Raw genomic sequence first — 18,269 nt, 5'->3', positions numbered from 1 at the left:
TCACATATATATGTAAAGGGGGCCAGGGAGGGATCTTTGTGCGGCGAGGACACTGGGACATTTTAAACTGCACCTACACACGCTTTGTCACGATCACCAGCACTCACTATGGGTTTTAACGAGTCGATGGAAAAAGGCTTACCTGTTAGCCAAGACGGTGCTTTCTGGGAACCGCAGTCTGCTGAGGGAGGCTGCGTTCAGGCGTTCGAGAGACCATTCGACTCAGCTGGGCTTCCACCAATGGCAGCGAGATGGATCATTTGAAAAGCAGCAGGTGTCAGGTACTGGTGTTTGGCATATGATTAAGGGACTTATCCCGAAAGGCGTCATGCCTCCTGTGCTTCATTAAAGTTGATCTTCCTGGTTCCCCGCTGTGTCCCTCCGGTTCTTTCCTTGGTGGGGAGAAATCTTCGTGTGGATATTTGTACGCTAGCCCCGGGCGCGCTTGGGGGACCCGTCTCGTTTGTGGCTAGAGCTACAAGGGCAACTGCTTCACAGCTTTTCGCTTCCAAGGGATTGGAAAGCTCTGGCCCCCGTATCCAAGGACATTGGAGTACCGCTGCATGTGCAGTCCGTGACTTCACGGAGAGGCCAGCAGCTCATTGTGGCAGAGTCTCGGATACCTATGGGACTTGGACTTATGCGGTGAGACGTCAAGGGGGCCAGGGAGAGATCTTTGTGCGGCGAGGACAGTGGGACATTTTAAACTGCACCTACACACGCTTTGTCACAATCACCAGCACTCACTAAGGGTTTTAACGAGTTGATGGAAAAACGCTTACCTGTTATCCAAGACGGTGCTTTCTGGGAACCGCAGTCTGCTGAGGGAGGCTGCGTTCAGGCATTCGAGAGACCAATCGACTCAGCTGGGCTTCCACCAATAGCAGTGAGATGGATCATTTGAAAAGTGACAGGTGTTAGCTACTGGTGTTTGGCATATGATTAAAGGCTTATCCCAAAAGGCGTCATGCCTCCTGTGCTGCATTAAAGTTGATCTACCTGGTTCCCCGCTGTGTTCCTCCGGATATTTCCTTGGTGGGGAGGAATCTTCTATATATATATAGACAGCTAGATAGATAGATAGATAGATAGACAGACAGACAGACAGACAGACAGACAGACAGACAGACATTCGTTTTAAATTCCAAATAAGTTCTTGTATTTTAACATTCATTTCTATTGGGTTTTGTTTTAAGTCCTTATCTCCATTATTTGCTATGGAATGGTATTGCAATTTCATTGGTTTGCTATGTGTGATTCTGCACTTACCCCAGATCTGGGCTGAAAATCATTTGTAACTGTTTTATGACCTAGATGGCTTAAGTAATAAAGTAAGTACAGTTTGTGAATAGCAACAAGATTACCCTTTTGTGGGTGGGTGTTTGTCCCTCCCTAAACACCTCTTTAATCCTTCCTTTACCCCTCCTTACCTTTTCCTAAATCCCTCCCATTTTGTAATAAATGATCCCCATTTTCCAGCCAATCACCCCTATCCTTCCAACAGGTAGAACAAAATGGTAGGTATACATGCGGGGCATAGATCTCCTCATAGAAAAGATAAGAGAGTTGGAGGCAGAAGTCTTCAGATATAGGTTTTGTGAAAAGCATTTTATAGTATGTTGCAGTTTGTGAATAAGTCCCTGATTGACCCTGTTGTTCAGATGCATAAAATGTGCTTTTGTTTCCAGTTAACACCCCTGCAGGAACTGGCTATTGTACGTTGTATGTACACTACCATCACTCAAAGGGATTTGACACAGAGCAACATGTTGGTGACTGCTGACACTCTGGACAGCATCCTGAAGTACTCGGTAAGCAACAGGTTCTCACCGACAGATGGTGATTATTCACTCAATCATGGGAAACCTCGGGAGCTTCAGGGCAGGGGCTGCAAAGCACTGCATCTTTCCTGGCATGGAAAAGCAGAATTACTACTAATCCCCCAGTCAGACCTTTGGTATCCCAAATTGTTCCGTTGTGATCTGCAGCCAGTATGGAAACCAGCAGAGGTGCCATTGGTTTGTTAACAGGATATACAGATGGCTCTCCCAGAGGTTCTGAATTAATTTACAAAGGATGATTAACTTGATGCCACAAGAGATGTGAGTAGAGAGCCCAGATGACATAGTGCATGGGAGACCCAATGGGGCACAAACAAATAGCAAGATATTCCTGACATGAAAAAGTCTAACTAATCACCCAATGGCAATAGAAGGGATTTTGTAGGATTTACCACAAGATGTTGAATTGGTGGGAGCTGTAAGAAATATAACAGCTCTTACAAAGAGAGCACTGACTTAGTTTTACAGTGGGTGGGAATGTAATAATTAACAGGACTATATATCAGAATATTACATATAGAATATAATTTGACATCAATATCAAGGTCCTATATGTGGTGATAACTTTTATCAACAATGTTTAGAATAGAATACTGATGCCAGACAATATTCTGACAAAGATATTCTAGTACCAGACCTTCAAGGAATGTGGCACAGGATGTCAGATATAATAAAATAAGGGGTGATAGCGGTAAATCAGTTGTGCTCGACAGGCACGTATGAAAATCCAGTATGTATGACCATATGTTGATCTTGCGCATGGGCCCGTTCTTTGAAGGCAGAGCAGAATAACTCTATGTAAATTACCGCATCATTAGATTTTGCCAGGAGGACCTATATAATATATTAGGTGCTAGTCCAGCAGTACGTGCAGGAAGAAAGTATATCTTGTTTCACACTGTGTGAAATGCAGTCGTAGTATTTCATTTCAATTAAAATATAAACACTTAACGTGACACTGTATCCACACAAATTATTTTTACCAATGGCCTTTTTAACTAAGTAAGTTTAAGTAAGTAAGTAAGTTTGATTTGTAAAGTGCATAGTTAACTAAAACCATTACATGGATCATAAAATCAGAAAAATAATTAACAATAAAATATGGCTTTTTTTAAATAGTTTTTTCATTTACACACCGGTTTCTCATTTATTTCCATTAAGAAGCTTTTAAGTAGGAGTATAATACAAAGTGCTGGACTTTTTAAATACCATCACTGATACAATTATTCAGTAGTGACTGCTACCGAATAGTGGTGGTGGGGCGGGGGGACAGAGGGAGGTGGTGGGAAATAATAAAAATAATTAAAAAGCACTTACTTATACCACCGACCGCCGGCTGCCCCTCTTCTTCCTCCCTCCTCCTTCCACTGGAAGCACACAGCCTCCCAGAATCCTCTGACCGATCCCAAGGCTGCCTTACAGCAGCGTTGTGATTGGTTGGAGCACGGTGGTTCGGCGTTCGAACAGCGGCTGGCAGGCTGTGCATGTTCTCCATGCAGGTTGTTATACAGCCTGTGCGGAGAACATGCAGTGTGTGCATGACGCTTTGGCTGGCCTGAGATGGCCGACCAAATCATCATGAACACTTTAGGTGCTGCCACAACTCATCCCCCTGTGACACAGGGAGCCCAGCCCCACCCCTCTATCTTCAGCTGCAAGCTGAATCCTGAATACAAAATGTTAATAACAAACGTTATCATCATTTTATTTTTTTGTATTCAGCTTGCAATTCAACAGTGGGCGATGCTCCTCCACCTTAGCAAAGGAGCCGCCAATGCTATTGTGGGTGCAATATTCAATTATTCCTTTTTAAGCATTTTAGTTACGAGCCTCTTGTTAGAATCCGGGTTCTCTGGTTGGCACAGGTAGGTACTTGTGACAAGCAGGGAACCATTCCTCTAGTCAGGGTAAGGGGTTACACTGCTAAAATAACCCCTGCTCACCCTCTAGGTAGCTTGGCGCGAGCAGACAAGGCTTATCTCAGAGCGTTATAGGTTAAGCATTCGTGAACACATACAGTAACCAAGTGACAACACTACAAATGGACACCACACAGGTTTAAAAATAAGGATTCTTTATATAGAGTTACCACAAGACCATTAAACGACAAAAATACACAATACTGTTACTTTAGATGGTAGAAGTTTGCTTAGTTCGCTTAAGTTCTTAAATGCGACACTTTAAGTCAATGTACCTTAGATGCGGCACGCAGGGCAACGAAAGTGTTGCAACGATGCTGATGCGATGAAGTTTTTGGTTCAAAGAAATAAAGACGTGAAGATCTTCCAGATGTGTTAAGCTTCTCTGATGTTGCGAGAAGACTCGACTCGATGCGTCAGCTGCAGCGGCGTCAACCTTTACGCGATGCGACGACAGCGGCTTTGGCAGCGGCACTCTTCTCCGACGTTTGCTCGATGCGATGACACCCCTTTATGCAATGCGACGACAGCAGCTCCGACGGCGGCACACTTCTCCGTGGATTCGAGGCGCTTTTCTTGATGCGGTGCAATGCGACAGCTACGATGGCTGCGATGGCGACACGCTTCTTCCTCGATGCGAGACTCTTCTCTCGATGCGGAGCGATGCGTCAGCTACGAGGGCTGCGATGGCGACACGCTTCTTCGGCGTTGCGAGACACTTCTTGGATGATGCGAGATGCTTCCGCTCGATGCGATGCTGCAGCGGCGACACCCTTTACGTGATGTGACAACAGCAGTTCCGACGGCGGCACACTTCTCCTTCTTGAGTTGCGCTTCCAGCTCCTTGCGACACGCAGTCCCTCAGAAGGCCCTACAACAGCAGCAGGCACTTCCAAAGAACTTTGGGGAGCTGGGGGTGAAGTCTGTTGTTCCTGAGACTTCGCAAAAACCAAAGGAAATGATGGACGGAGTGTTGAACATTGCAAGCACTCACCCCCAGTCAACTGATCTGGGTTTAATCCATCACCGTTCTTTAGCCCACTCTGCCACCCCAGTTCAGACATGGCCATATGCAAATCAGTCTGACCCTGTGCCTCATGGGAACAGTCCAGCCCGAACTGCCAAGCCATGTCTTCCCTGGACCGGAAACAAGCTTCCTAGGACCGGTTTCTGGCATTTCAGCCGTCTTCAGCCAGGCTTGCTTGAATCCAGTGGCAAAGTGAGCAAGGGACTCACGTCTGAGCATACCCTGCCAACTTATGGCGAACAAAGCAAAACCAAAGGAAATGATGGACGGAGTGTTGAACATTGCAAGCACTCACCCCCAGTCAACTGATCTGGGTTTAATCCATCACCGTTCTTTAGCCCACTCTGCCAGCCCAGTTCAGACATGGCCATATGCAAATCAGTCTGACCCTGTGCCTCATGGGAACAGTCCAGCCGGGCTGGACTGTTCCCATGAGGCACAGGGTCAGACTGATTTGCATATGGCCATGTCTGAACTGGGCTGGCAGAGTGGGCTAAAGAACGGTGATGGATTAAACCCAGATCAGTTGACTGGGGGTGAGTGCTTGCAATGTTCAACACTCCGTCCATCATTTCCTTTGGTTTTGCTTTGTTCGCCATAAGTTGGCAGGGTATGCTCAGACGTGAGTCCCTTGCTCACTTTGCCACTGGATTCAAGCAAGCCTGGCTGAAGACGGCTGAAATGCCAGAAACCGGTCCTAGGAAGCTTGTTTCCGGTCCAGGGAAGACATGGCTTGGCAGTTCGGGCTGGACTGTTCCCATGAGGCACAGGGTCAGACTGATTTGCATATGGCCATGTCTGAACTGGGGTGGCAGAGTGGGCTAAAGAACGGTGGTGGATTGAACCCAGATCAGTTGACTGGGGGTGAGTGCTTGCAATGTTCAACACTCCGTCCATCATTTCCTTTGGTTTTGCTTTGTTCGCCATAAGTTGGCAGGGTATGCTCAGACGTGAGTCCCTTGCTCACTTTGCCACTGGATTCAAGCAAGCCTGGCTGAAGACGGCTGAAATGCCAGAAACCGGTCCTAGGAAGCTTGTTTCCGGTCCAGGGAAGACATGGCTTGGCAGTTCGGGCTGGACTGTTCCCATGAGGCACAGGGTCAGGCTGATTTGCATATGGCCATGTCTGAACTGGGGTGGCAGAGTGGGCTAAAGAACGGTGGTGGATTAAACCCAGATCAGTTGACTGGGGGTGAGTGCTTGCAATGTTCAACACTCCGTCCATCATTTCCTTTGGTTTTGCTTTGTTCGCCATAAGTTGGCAGGGTATGCTCAGACGTGAGTCCCTTGCTCACTTTGCCACTGGATTCAAGCAAGCCTGGCTGAAGACGGCTGAAATGCCAGAAACCGGTCCTAGGAAGCTTGTTTCCGGTCCAGGGAAGACATGGCTTGGCAGTTTGGGCTGGACTGTTCCCATGAGGCACAGGGTCAGGCTGATTTGCATATGGCCATGTCTGAACTGGGGTGGCAGAGTGGGCTAAAGAACGGTGGTGGATTAAACCCAGATCAGTTGACTGGGGGTGAGTGCTTGCAATGTTCAACACTCCGTCCATCATTTCCTTTGGTTTTGCTTTGTTCGCCATAAGTTGGCAGGGTATGCTCAGACGTGAGTCCCTTGCTCACTTTGCCACTGGATTCAAGCAAGCCTGGCTGAAGACGGCTGAAATGCCAGTAACCGGTCCTAGGAAGCTTGTTTCCGGTCCAGGGAAGACATGGCTTGGCAGTTCGGGCTGGACTGTTCCCATGAGGCACAGGGTCAGGCTGATTTGCATATGGCCATGTCTGAACTGGGGTGGCAGAGTGGGCTAAAGAACGGTGGTGGATTAAACCCATATCAGTTGACTGGGGGTGAGTGCTTGCAATGTTCAACACTCTGTCCATCATTTCCTTTGGTTTTGCTTTGTTCGCCATAAGTTGGCAGGGTATGCTCAGACGTGAGTCCCTTGCTCACTTTGCCACTGGATTCAAGCAAGCCTGGCTGAAGACGGCTGAAATGCCAGAAACCGGTCCTAGGAAGCTTGTTTCCGGTCCAGGGAAGACATGGCTTGGCAGTTCGGGCTGGACTGTTCCCATGAGGCACAGGGTCAGGCTGATTTGCATATGGCCATGTCTGAACTGGGGTGGCAGAGTGGGCTAAAGAACGGTGGTGGATTAAACCCAGATCAGTTGACTGGGGGTGAGTGCTTGCAATGTTCAACACTCCGTCCATCATTTCCTTTGGTTTTGCTTTGTTCCTGAGACTTCAGCAGGAGGCAAGTTCTATTCCAAGCCCTTGGAGATCTTTTTAGGCACAAGTTGAAATAAAGTCTTTGTAGTCTTTCTCCTCTCCTTTCAGCAGCAAGGCAACCACTGCAGGCCAATCCCCCAGGTCAGGGACAGTACTCCTCCTTACAGCTTTCCCGGTTCCTTCTCCTCAGGCAGAGGTTCTTCTTGCCAAGCAGGATCTAATTTCTTGGGAGCAGGGTCCCAATACTTATACCCCTAATTCCTTTGTTCCTCTGGGGTAGAGCGGCCTTTGCCCAGTCCAAACCAGTTCTTGAGCACTTTGTTGACATGACTCTGCCTTTCTATTCAGGGTGCAGGGCAGAGACATCAGCCGCTCCACAGGAGGTGGAGCCAGCATTGTGGTGGCAGAGCACAGCCCTATTCAGAGTCCAGGTGCACTCCTCCCACCCATCTGGATGTCAATCTCTCTATTCACCACCAGGCTACCTAGCCCTGCCCCTCTGGGATTTCCCAGCCCTGTCACTCACACAAACCAGACAGGCAGATACACATCATAGCAGAGGCGGGCTGAAATGGTTAGGCAAGCAAATACCAACTTTCTAAAAGTGGTATTTGCAAACACAGAATATTAAAATACACTTTACTAAAAGATGTATTTTATTATTCTGAGTTCAGGCATACTAAACTCGATTTTCTACCATGTTCCCTGGGTCTGTTAGGATCATAGGATGTAACAATTCTAACAGCCCATTCTGGCCTATGGGAACAAGTAGCCTTGCAATAGTGAAAAACAAAAATGGCTGTAATTCACTATTAGGACATGCCACACACATCAGGGCTTGTCCTACCTACAATGCACCCTGCCCTTAGGCCTACCATAGGGGTGACTAATCTGAAGTTAAGGGAAGGTTTAGGGACTGGCAAGTGGGTGCACTTGCCCAGTCAGTATGACAATACCAGACTGCACGCAGGTTTTGCAATGGCAGACCTTAGACACATTTTACTAGGCAGCTTATGTGGGTGGCACAACCAGTGCTGCAAGCCCACCAGCAGCATTTGTATTTACAAGCCCTGGGCACTCCTGGTGCACTTTACTGGGGTCTGACAGTAAACCAAATAAGCCAATCATGGAATCCAACCAACATATACATTTTAAATAGGGAGCACTTGCACTGTGGCACTGGTTGGCAGTGGCACAGTGCTCTGAGCAGCTAACACCAGCAAAACACATGAGGCACAGCGACAAAAAGTGGAAGGGAGACTCACGCCAAGGTGCCAGGTCTAACACCTCTCTACTGTTAGCACTCACAAGACAACAGTTAATCCTTTTGTTTCCTGGTATTTGCACGTTATTTTTTTTCTCATTCCAGGCCCTTTAGTTTGGCGTAGTGGTATTTTAGAGTTGACGGTGAAGAATTATTATATTGATATTAAAGAGTGTCCCTAGGAAGGAAGCATGGAGAATGGTCTGACTCTAGAAAATGAGTGTACTGAACACCATGATGCAATGCAAATTAGTATAAGCATGCCACACTGATACATTTTAGGGAAATTTGATACCACCAGGTAAACTCTAACCTGCACCAACACTGCACTTACATACCGCACCTTCACTACCTACAACATACATGAAACCTACATCCCAATGTTTGCTGTTACCCACACCTGCAACACAAATTACGTCAGGTACGACTAGCTAGCATATACATCCTTCACCACCACATGCAGCCTACACTGCCATCAACACTCGTTAATTCAGATGTCTTCACCCTTTTCTGAGCTACTGTCTAATATAGAAGTGATAAATGCACACAGAGGCCAAATAACTTAAACACTGCACCTAGATACCCTAGGATAGGCTAGGATATAGTTTTAAAGAGCGCTCAATTGCCAAAGCGTCTTGGCGCTAGAAGGTGAGATGAGATTACAGCAGACATACCTAGACTTATAGTAGTGGAAATACCCTAGAGTAACTCATTCCAGATACAGGGACCATAAAGTGTTAATAGAATAGGAGATGTATCGCAAAGGTTTACATTTGGGGTCCCTGTGGGTAAGTTGTGTCCCTTTGCTCTTGAAACAATGAAAGCGTGAAATAGAGAGAGAGAGAAAGACAGGCAGGCATGATGTGATAGAAAAAAGAGAAGAACTACTCTGGATGTATCTAAACCAGAAAACGTTCGTCCCATCTCCCTTCTTCCTTTACTGGCTAAAACTATTGAATCCTACATCAATTCTATTTTAACCAAATTTTTGGAGTCCATCGAAATCTTGGACTCTGAATGGTTTTAGATCCCATCACAGTACCGAATCTGCCCTGTTGGCGGTTACTGAACATCTGTGGGGTTCCCTAGATGAAGACAACACTTCTACTCTGAGCTTTCTCGACACAGTATTACATGAGATCCTGTTGCGGCGCTTACAAGAGATAGGTTTTGGAGGTTCCGTCCTATCCTGGCTTACGTCATTTCTCTGAGAGATCATTTCAGGTTGTTTCTTCCCCATATTTCTTTCTGGTGCACACCGTACGTCATGGAGTACCCCAGGGATCAGCTCTGAGCCCCAGGCTTTTTAACATTATAAACATCCTCTTGCGGTGGTAGCAAAAGACAGGGGGCTCTCATTAGTATCCAATGCTGATGTTACTCAGCTCGTGATCGCCTTCTCCAATAACTCTGATCAGAGTCTGATCAAATTCCATGATGATATGGTGGTCGTTGTGGATTGGATGTCGGCCAACTGTCTGCAGCTTAATGCTAAGAAATCGGAGATTCTTCTTTTAGGAAGAGATACCCACATATGGGGTGATCATTGGTGGCCCACCTCGCTAGGGTCCCCCCCTTTGCCCAAGGAGGCTTTAAACAATCTGAGTTTCTGGGTAGATAGCGCATTGTCCTTCGAAGCAAAGACAAAATCAGTGGCAGGTGCCTGTTTTGGACTTTTAAGAGGACTTAAACCTTTGCTTGGGTTCTTTGACTCACAGACATGTCAGATCATTATCCAGCCTACTTTACTCTCTAGACTAGACTATTTCAACTCTCTGTATCTGGGCGCTAATAAAACAGGGATCAAACAACTTCAGATGGCTCAAAATGTCGCAGTGCACACTCTATTCGCACTCCCTAAATTCTGCTCAGTTGCTAAATTTATTCACAAATTGCACTGGCTCCCGGTAGATAAGAGAATCCACTTCAAGACACTCCTTACTTCCCTGCGCCCCATATTCTATCTAATTTATTATTTCCGTACATCCCACGTTGTGAGCTGCGTTCTGCAAATCTAAACTTGGCGTCTGTTCCCCGAGTCAGAAGAGCAAGAGCAGGAGGGCGCTCGTTCCGAGATAAGGCGCCGGCCCTCGGACCATCAGGAGTATCCAGAATCATTGGGCTTTCATAACAGGGCGTGAAGATTTTAAAATTTCCGGCATATTTCTCAGCCCCTTCACTCCTTCCACGATATGACCTGGAACTAGCGCTGGGACACCCAGTTGCTGGGGCAGCCATGTGGTTTACAGATTCATTAACATACCATAACATAACAGAGAAGAGAAAAAAAAAACAAAAGGAAAGAATAATAGAATGAGGGAAAAAGAAAGGAAAAAAAAGAAAGAAAGAAAGGAAAATAAAAAAGAGGCAGAGAAATATACGAAATGAAAAAGAAAAGGAAATAATAATAGAATGAGGGAAAAAGAAAGGAAAAAAAGAAAGAAAGAAAGGAAAATAAAAAAGAGGCAGAGAAATATAGGAAATGAAAAAGAACAAAATAAAGGAGAAAACCAATGAGGACAAAATAATCAGAGAAAAGAGCACAATACAGGATATTAAGGAAGAAAATAAATGAAAGATGAAGAAACCAATCTTGAAAGAAATAATTGAAAAGAAGGGAAGAAAGAAGGTGTGACAAAGGAGGAAGTAGAAGTAGAAAGAATGGAGAGCACAATAGAAAAAGTGGAAAGAAAGAAGGGAAGAGAAAAAAAACAGCAAGAAGACTATGGAAAGGAATGAAAGGAAAAAAATGAGAGAAACAAAGTGAAAGAAATTAGAAGAAAACAGAAAGAAAGAGATAAGGTCAGTAGTAGATGAAAAAAAGGTCAGTAGTGGACGAATAAAAGAAAAGAAAGAAAGATAAAAGAACAATAAGTAAATACAACAAAAGGAGAAAGGCGGAAAAAGAATAACAGAGGAGGAAGGATAAAGGCAGAGAAAACAGATAAGACTGAATGAAAGGAGAGAGAGAGAAGGAAACAGGGAAAGGAAGAAATAGTGTAAACTAATAGTAGGAAAGTGAGAAAGAAGGAAATATTAACAGAAAGCAAGAAAGAGGGAATAAAATACTTTGAGACAGGAACAAGAGACAAGAAAGCAAGGAAAAAAGAAAGACAAGTAAACAGAGGCTAGAAAGAAAGTAGAAAAAGAAGAAATTCTTTTTCAGAAATGGGTTGTCTGCATCATCATCCACTCTCAGCTTTTGAGTAAATCATAGAAACGGGCACAGTGTTTTAAGTAGCTGTGTCACCTGTATGGCACCTGCATATCCTCAAGCCTGTTGACAAGCATTATCATAAGTGAGCTACTCAGTAGCAGCCTGCGAGCTATTAGTAACTTGCGATCGACCAGTTGGAGACCCCTGTTGTTAATCCACCAATACGAAACATGCCATTGTAAACTTTTAAATAGCCTACAGTCCTTCACCTACATTCTTTCTCCTTCTATGCCTTACACTAACACGTACACCAGACATCCTATAAATCTTACACTATTTTCTCCTTATCAACCAATGCCACCAAAATTTCAAACTCACATCATTTAACTCACATTATTACCTATACCCCACATACTGACTGTTGGAAACCGGGCAACCGGGTTAGCAGTCACCAGGTTCCCAGCACAGTGGTAGCTTGGCTCGAGCGGTTGGGGGTCAGGCACCGTGTTAAGCGTACGTCACACCCTTACAATAACCATGCGTTCATCCGTTCCAAAAACGACACTACACCGTAAAAATTATGGAAGTCAAGTTGAAAATATATATGTCTTTATCTTATTTTCTCTTAGTTGCAGGCTTCACATAATAAATACAATACAATAGGATTTTCCTTCAAAAGAGCAGGTCAAATAAACAATGCTACTTTGGAATTTCAACAAATAGGTTCAGGTCATCATTAAGCAAAGAATAAATAGATGTGCAATAAATACAGACGGCAAATAAATACAGTCAGACAATAAATACAGTGCAAGAATAAATTAGTGGAAGACAATAAATAAAGCACCTTCAATAAATAAGGTAAAGCAATCAATGACAATTACAGTTCAGATCATTTTCATGAGGTCACTTGGTCTTACTTTGCCCATACACAGCTTATGGTCAGTTGGATGGCATGGGGGGTGTCCCACCTAGATTGGTCAAGGCTGGGGCCTAAGCTGAGGCAGAACAAGGGTAACCTAAAGATCTGGCCCTCCAAACTACACAGCTCTTTACGGAGGTCACTGTACCAGTCTCAGTTCACCCCTGGCACTCCCAGGCTGGTCCTAACACCCCTTTACCCCTAGGATGGTCTTTTAGGGCTCCACGGGGCCTCAGACGCCCCCTCTACCACTTACTGTCCTTTTCACGATGATCGGCTCCGCTCGGCGCCGTGTCGACGCCGTGAGGCGGCTCCGGATCGATGTCGTTGGGCGGCCTCGACTCGATGTCGCTGGGCGGTCTCGACTCGATGTCGCTGGGCGGTCTCGACTCGATGTCGCTGGGCGGTCTCGACTCGATGTCGCTGGGTGGCCTCGGCTCGATGTCGCTGGGCGGTCTCGACTCGATGTCGCCTTCCGGCGTCGCAGGGACACGGTCTCCCCGCTTCCGGGTGTCTCCGGAGTGCGATCTCCACTCCCGACCTCCGTCGCGCTTCACCTCCGTTTCCGGCGACTCCGGTGGGCGGACTTCACTCCCTTGTCGACGCCTCACCTTGACCTCGGGTGACTCTCTACTCGACCTCCGGCGCCTCTCCACGACCTCCGTCGGCGCCCTCACTCGACCTCTGATGACTCCCTACTCGACCTCCGGCGCCTCTCCACGACCTCCGTCGGCGCCCTCACTCGACCTCTGGCGGTTCCGGGTACGACGTCTGCTTTCTGTCAGCGCCGCTTCTTTACCTCAGGCCCCAGGTCTCCAGGCTTCTCGACGTCAGGACTCCAGGAGGACACCGCTGAACAGGTCAGGAGCTTGCTGTTCTTCCTCTTTAAGGCCTGTTCCAAATGTTCAGTTCCTTAAGATGGTTCTTCTGGTCTTGGTCCCACACAGGGCTTTAGGCTGGGCTTGGTCAGTAGGGACTAGCATCAAGGGTGGGTTTCTGGACCCCACTCCAACACTGGTTTCCACCTCTGCTGTCTTACTCCGACCTCCTTCTATCTCTGTCCTCTCTCTTCTCCAGTCAGTTGCCAACTGCCACTCTGAGATGGCCTCCCAACATTCTAAACTGCCTCCCGCTATCCCAGGATTCTAGAATGTTCCAGGAGGTTCTGGTTATGTCACAGGTGACAATGGATGGCCACCATTTTGTGTCTCAGGCCCTCAGACAGAAGTTCCAGGGGTAGGGAAAATGGCTCCCCGACCCTGCATCAACACTAAAAAGTCTGGTGGTTCCCAAAAAGGAGAAATTATAACAGGGTTTGAGGCAGTAGTGGGACAAAATAAATAATGATGAGGAGGGGCCACCCAAAGGGCTGACAGGTCTAACACGCGTCCCCCCCAGCTGAAAGTGGGGAGAGCTACCCAACCCCTTGGGAGTTCTCATCACTAAGGCGGAAATACCTTGAGAGACCGTCTGCATTGGCGTGGTCCACTCCAGGCCGATGTTCCACCTGAAAGTCCATTCCCTGTAGGGAGATAGACCACCTTAGCAACATGGGATTCACCCCCTTCATCTGCATCAGCCACCGAAGGGGTCTGTGATCGGTCTGAACTAGGAAGTGCGAGCCAAACAGGTATGGCCGCAACTTCTTCAGAGCCCATACCACTGCAAAGGCTTCACGCTCTATTGCACTCCACTTCTGTTCCCTGGGAAGTAGTCTCCGGGATAGGAAGACCACGGGTTGATCCAGACCTTCTTCATTGAGTTACGATAACACTGCCCCAATGCCATGTTCAGATGCATCCGTCTGGACAATGAACTCCTTGGAAAAGTCTGGGGCCCTTAAGACCGGGGCCTCGCACATGGCTTGCTTCAGTTTCACAAAGGCCTGCTGACAAGCCTCCGTCCAAACTACCCGTCGAGGTTGCTTCTTGGACGTAAGCTCCGTGAGGGGGGCCACAATGGTCCCATACCCCTTCACGAAGCGGCGGTAATATCCGGTGAGGCCCAGAAAAGCTCGGACCTCAGTCTGGGTCTTGGGGGGTTCCCAGGCCATGATAGCCTCGATTTTCGCCTGGAGGGGTTGCACCGCTCCCCTACCCACCAAGTGTCCAAGGTACACTACCGACCCCTGCCCGATCTGGCATTTACTGGCCTTGATCGTTAAACCAGCGTGTTTCAGGGCCTGGAGAACAGCTTGCAGGTGACGCAAGTGATCCTCCCAGCTGTTACTGAAGACGGCAATGTCGTCCAGATAAGCAGCAGAGAAACTCTCCATTCCAGTGAGGATCTGGTTCACCAGACGCTGAAACGTGGCAGGTGCGTTCTTGAGCCCAAAGGGCATCACGCAGAACTGGTAGTGGCCCTTGGACGTGGAGAACGCTGACCTTTCCTTAGCTCCATCAGTCAGAGAGATCTGCCAGTACCCGGAAGTAAGGTCAAAGGTACTCAGATATTGGGCAGCTCCCAGCCGGTCAATCAGTTCATCCGCCCTCGGAATCGGATGAGCATCAGTCTTGGTTACTGAGTTCAGTCCCCGGTAGTCCACACAGAACCTCAGTTCCGGTTGGGCCCCCGGTGGTGCAGCTTTTGGTACTAATACCGCCGGACTGGACCAGGGGCTGCTGGAAGGTTCAATCACTCCTAGCTCCAGCATCTTAGTGACTTCACTGTGAATGCTGGCCTTCACCTTGTCTGTCATCCGGTAGATCTTTGACTTCACAGGTGGGCTGTCTCCTGTGTCCACGTCATGGATGCACAGGTGAGTCCTACCCGGAACAAGGGAGAACAACGAAGAGTACTGCCCCAGGACCTGGCGGCAGTCCTCCTGCTGTTCAGGAGTTAGGGACGGGGAGAGAATCACTCCCTCCACCAACCCATCCTTCTCTTGAGACGCAAATAAGTCGGAGAGAGGCTCGCTTTCCATGTCCTCTGCTCCGTCAGTCACCATCAGCAATATGACTTCGGGCCTCTCATGGTGGGGTTTGAGGCGGTTGGCATGCAGCACCCGTAGGGGCTGACGAGGGGTCTTCAGATCCACCAAGTAGGTAGCCTTACCCTTCTTCTCCAACACCTCAAAGGGTCCTGACCAGCGATCCTGGAGGGCGCTAAGCTCTCCTGGTTCGATCACCCACACCTTCTGGCCAGGCTCCAATTCCACCGGGTGAGCATTGTGGTCATACCACGCCTTCATCACTGCTTGGCTGGCTTCCAAGTTGTCAGAAGCTTGCTTCCACAACTTAGCCATTTGGCTACGGAAGGCCAGCATGTAGCTCACCCCGTCCTGGGGAAGCTTTCTGGGAGTTCTTTCCCATCCGTCTCTCACCAGGCCGAGAGGTCCACGCACAGGGTGCCCATACAAAAGCTCGAAGGGGCTGAAGCCCACTCCCTTCTGTGGCACTTCCCTGTAAGAAAACAATAGACAGGGTAGGAGGACGTCCCATTTCCTCCGCAGGCCTTCAGGCAGAATTCTGATCATGCCTTTCAAGGTTTTATTGAACCTCTCCACCAGACCATTGGTCTGGGGGTGGTAAGGAGTGGTGAACCGGTAGGTCACTCCACACTCCTTCCACATGGCCCGCATGCATGCTGACATGAAGTTGGTCCCCCTGTCAGACACAACTTCCTTGGGAAAACCCACTCGGGTAAAGATTCCCATCAGGGCCCTAGCCACAACAGGTGCAGTAATGGCCCTCAGAGGTATGGCCTCTGGGTACCGTGTGGCATGATCCACCAGAACCAGGATAAACCTGTGACCAGCTGTAGTAGGCGGATCTAACGGACCCACAATGTCGATGCCCACCCTTTCAAAGGGGGTGCTAACGACAGGAAGTGGTTCCAGGGGAGCTTTCAGCTTCACCCCTGTTTTCCCACTGGCTTGATAAGACACACACGTCCGGCAGTAGGTGTCGGACGACACTTTCATTTGAGGCCAATAAAAGTGCGGGACAAGCCGGGCAAAGGTCTTGTCTTGCCCCAGGTGTCCTGCCAAGGGGATCTCATGAGCCAATTCCAGGAGAAAGGCTCGATAACGTTGAGGGACAACCAAGGCCCGTGACGTTCCGTGCATGGGTGCCTTGGGTTCACTGTAGAGGAGGCCATCCTCCCAGTAAATGTTGTAGTTCCCCTCAACGTTCCCTGCTGCCTGGGCTTCGGCCTATCGCCTCAGTCCCTCAAGGGTAGGACACTCCCTCTGGCCCTTGCAGAATTCCTCCCTGGTCGGCCCTCCCTCCACGTGCCACTCGGCCGGGATGGGTAGGTTCTCCAGTTCGGTAACATCCCCCTCCGCGGACTCCTGGTCCACCACCTCCGGTGGCCTATCCGTCACACGGGGCGCGGATGCCGAGGCAGGCTCCTCCTGCCCTCGGTTCTTCCCTTGGTCGGCAGCCGGCGGTGCCTTTGTTCCAGGCTCCCGCCTAAACGAACTCCCCCTCCGGGTAGTCGCAGACCCTGTGCTGACACAGGCCCAGTCAGGTGTACCCAGCATCTCAGCATGAGTCCGGTATTCCACCTCCTTCCAAGCATTATGCTCCATGTCATTCCCCAGCAGACAATCGACTGGCACGGCAGGGCTTACGGCAACTCGAAGCAACCCTGCAACCCCTTCCCATTCAAATGGAACCTCGGCCACCGGATAGTGGCCCATTCTGCCGTCGGCCATCGCGGCAGGGTGGAGTACATGGGGAATCACCTGCTCTGGAGACACCAGTTGCCTACGTACCATAGTCATACTGGCTCCTGTGTCTCTCAGAGCCTCCCCTCTTTGGCCGTTGATGGTGACCCACTGCCCATACTTTGTGGTATTTGCGGGCACCTGGATTTTAGGAACCATCTCCCGTTCTCCCAGGGACACTAAGGTGACACCCACCCACTCCCTTCCCTTATCTAAAGGCATCTCCTCCCCGAGCACTACACTAGCTACTCCGGGGGCCTTTCCTCCGATGGGAGGGGGTGATCTTTTCGGGCACTTCACATCTCCCTTATAGTGTCCGACACCACCGCACTCGAAGCAATGGACAACCCTTGGCTGCTGACTCTGGCCAGGATTAGGGTTTCTGGGTGGGTTAGCCCTAGGGGTGAATCCCGTTCCCTTGGAAACTATTTTGGGGGCCTTTAGAGAACTCCGTTTTCTTTTCCCCTCCCTCTTTCTTCTGGGGGGCGCCCTGTCCGGTCTTTTGAGAGCCCCCTCCAGTCCCCCTTGTGGACACCCGGGTACTAGCCCAAATGTCCGCCTCCTCAGCAAGCTTCCGGGGATTGGTCAGCTTGCTATCCACCAGGTGTTGACGCAGTTCGGGGAAACATTTTTCGAGCAGGTGTTCCTTCAACATCAAATCAAACAACCCCTCGTAGTCCCTCACCTCGCTGCCCTGTATCCAACCCTCTAATGCCTTCTTTGCATAGTCCAGGAAATCCACCCAATTCTGTGTGCCCAGTTTGTGGCTACCCTGGAACTTCTGTCTGTACTTCTCGGGTGTTAGTCCAAACTTCCACACGAGCGCCACTTTCATGGTGGGGTAGAGTGTCTGCTCATCATGCTCCTGGGCCAATAATGTATCCCTGCCAGCTGGAGGCATGTATTTATACAATCCCCCTCCCCAATATTTCTCTGGAACCCCATGGACTCTTAAAGAGACCTCATAGGCCGCTAGCCACTTGGCGATGTCATCTCCCGCACTATAGCTGGCTACTATGTCTTTTGGCAAATAGGGTTTGGGTTCCCTGGTGATTTCTCTTTCTTCGCTGCCACCATTAGGAACAGTGTGTGCCCCGACCCGTAGGATCTGGAGATCTATCTCCCTGAGCCTCAACTCGTGACCCATCCTCCGTTCCTCCTTTTCTTTCTCCAGCTTCGCCAACTCCCAGGTGAGCTGTCTTTTCTCCCTCCGGTCAGTTAATTCTGCTTCTAATAAGCCGTTGCT

At 48.7% G+C, this 18,269-nt stretch overlaps 1 protein-coding gene across 1 annotated transcript in view; it reads left to right on the top strand.

The window, feature by feature from the left end:
- The first annotated feature begins 308 nt into the window (after positions 1-308).
- Positions 309-18,269, top strand: part of LOC146861920 (maestro heat-like repeat-containing protein family member 2A) — a 141,258-nt gene continuing 123,297 nt past the window's right edge. The window contains exons 1-2 of the mRNA XM_085643210.1: positions 309-645; positions 1,689-1,811. The gene's annotated coding sequence lies outside the window, so the exon portion shown is untranslated. The remainder of the gene's footprint in view (positions 646-1,688; positions 1,812-18,269) is intronic.

This window comes from Triturus cristatus, chromosome 2_2 (genome assembly GCF_964204655.1).
Source record: "Triturus cristatus chromosome 2_2, aTriCri1.1, whole genome shotgun sequence".
In the NCBI taxonomy this organism is placed as follows: Eukaryota; Metazoa; Chordata; class Amphibia; order Caudata; family Salamandridae; genus Triturus; species Triturus cristatus.
This window is presented reverse-complemented; position numbering and strand designations above follow the sequence as displayed.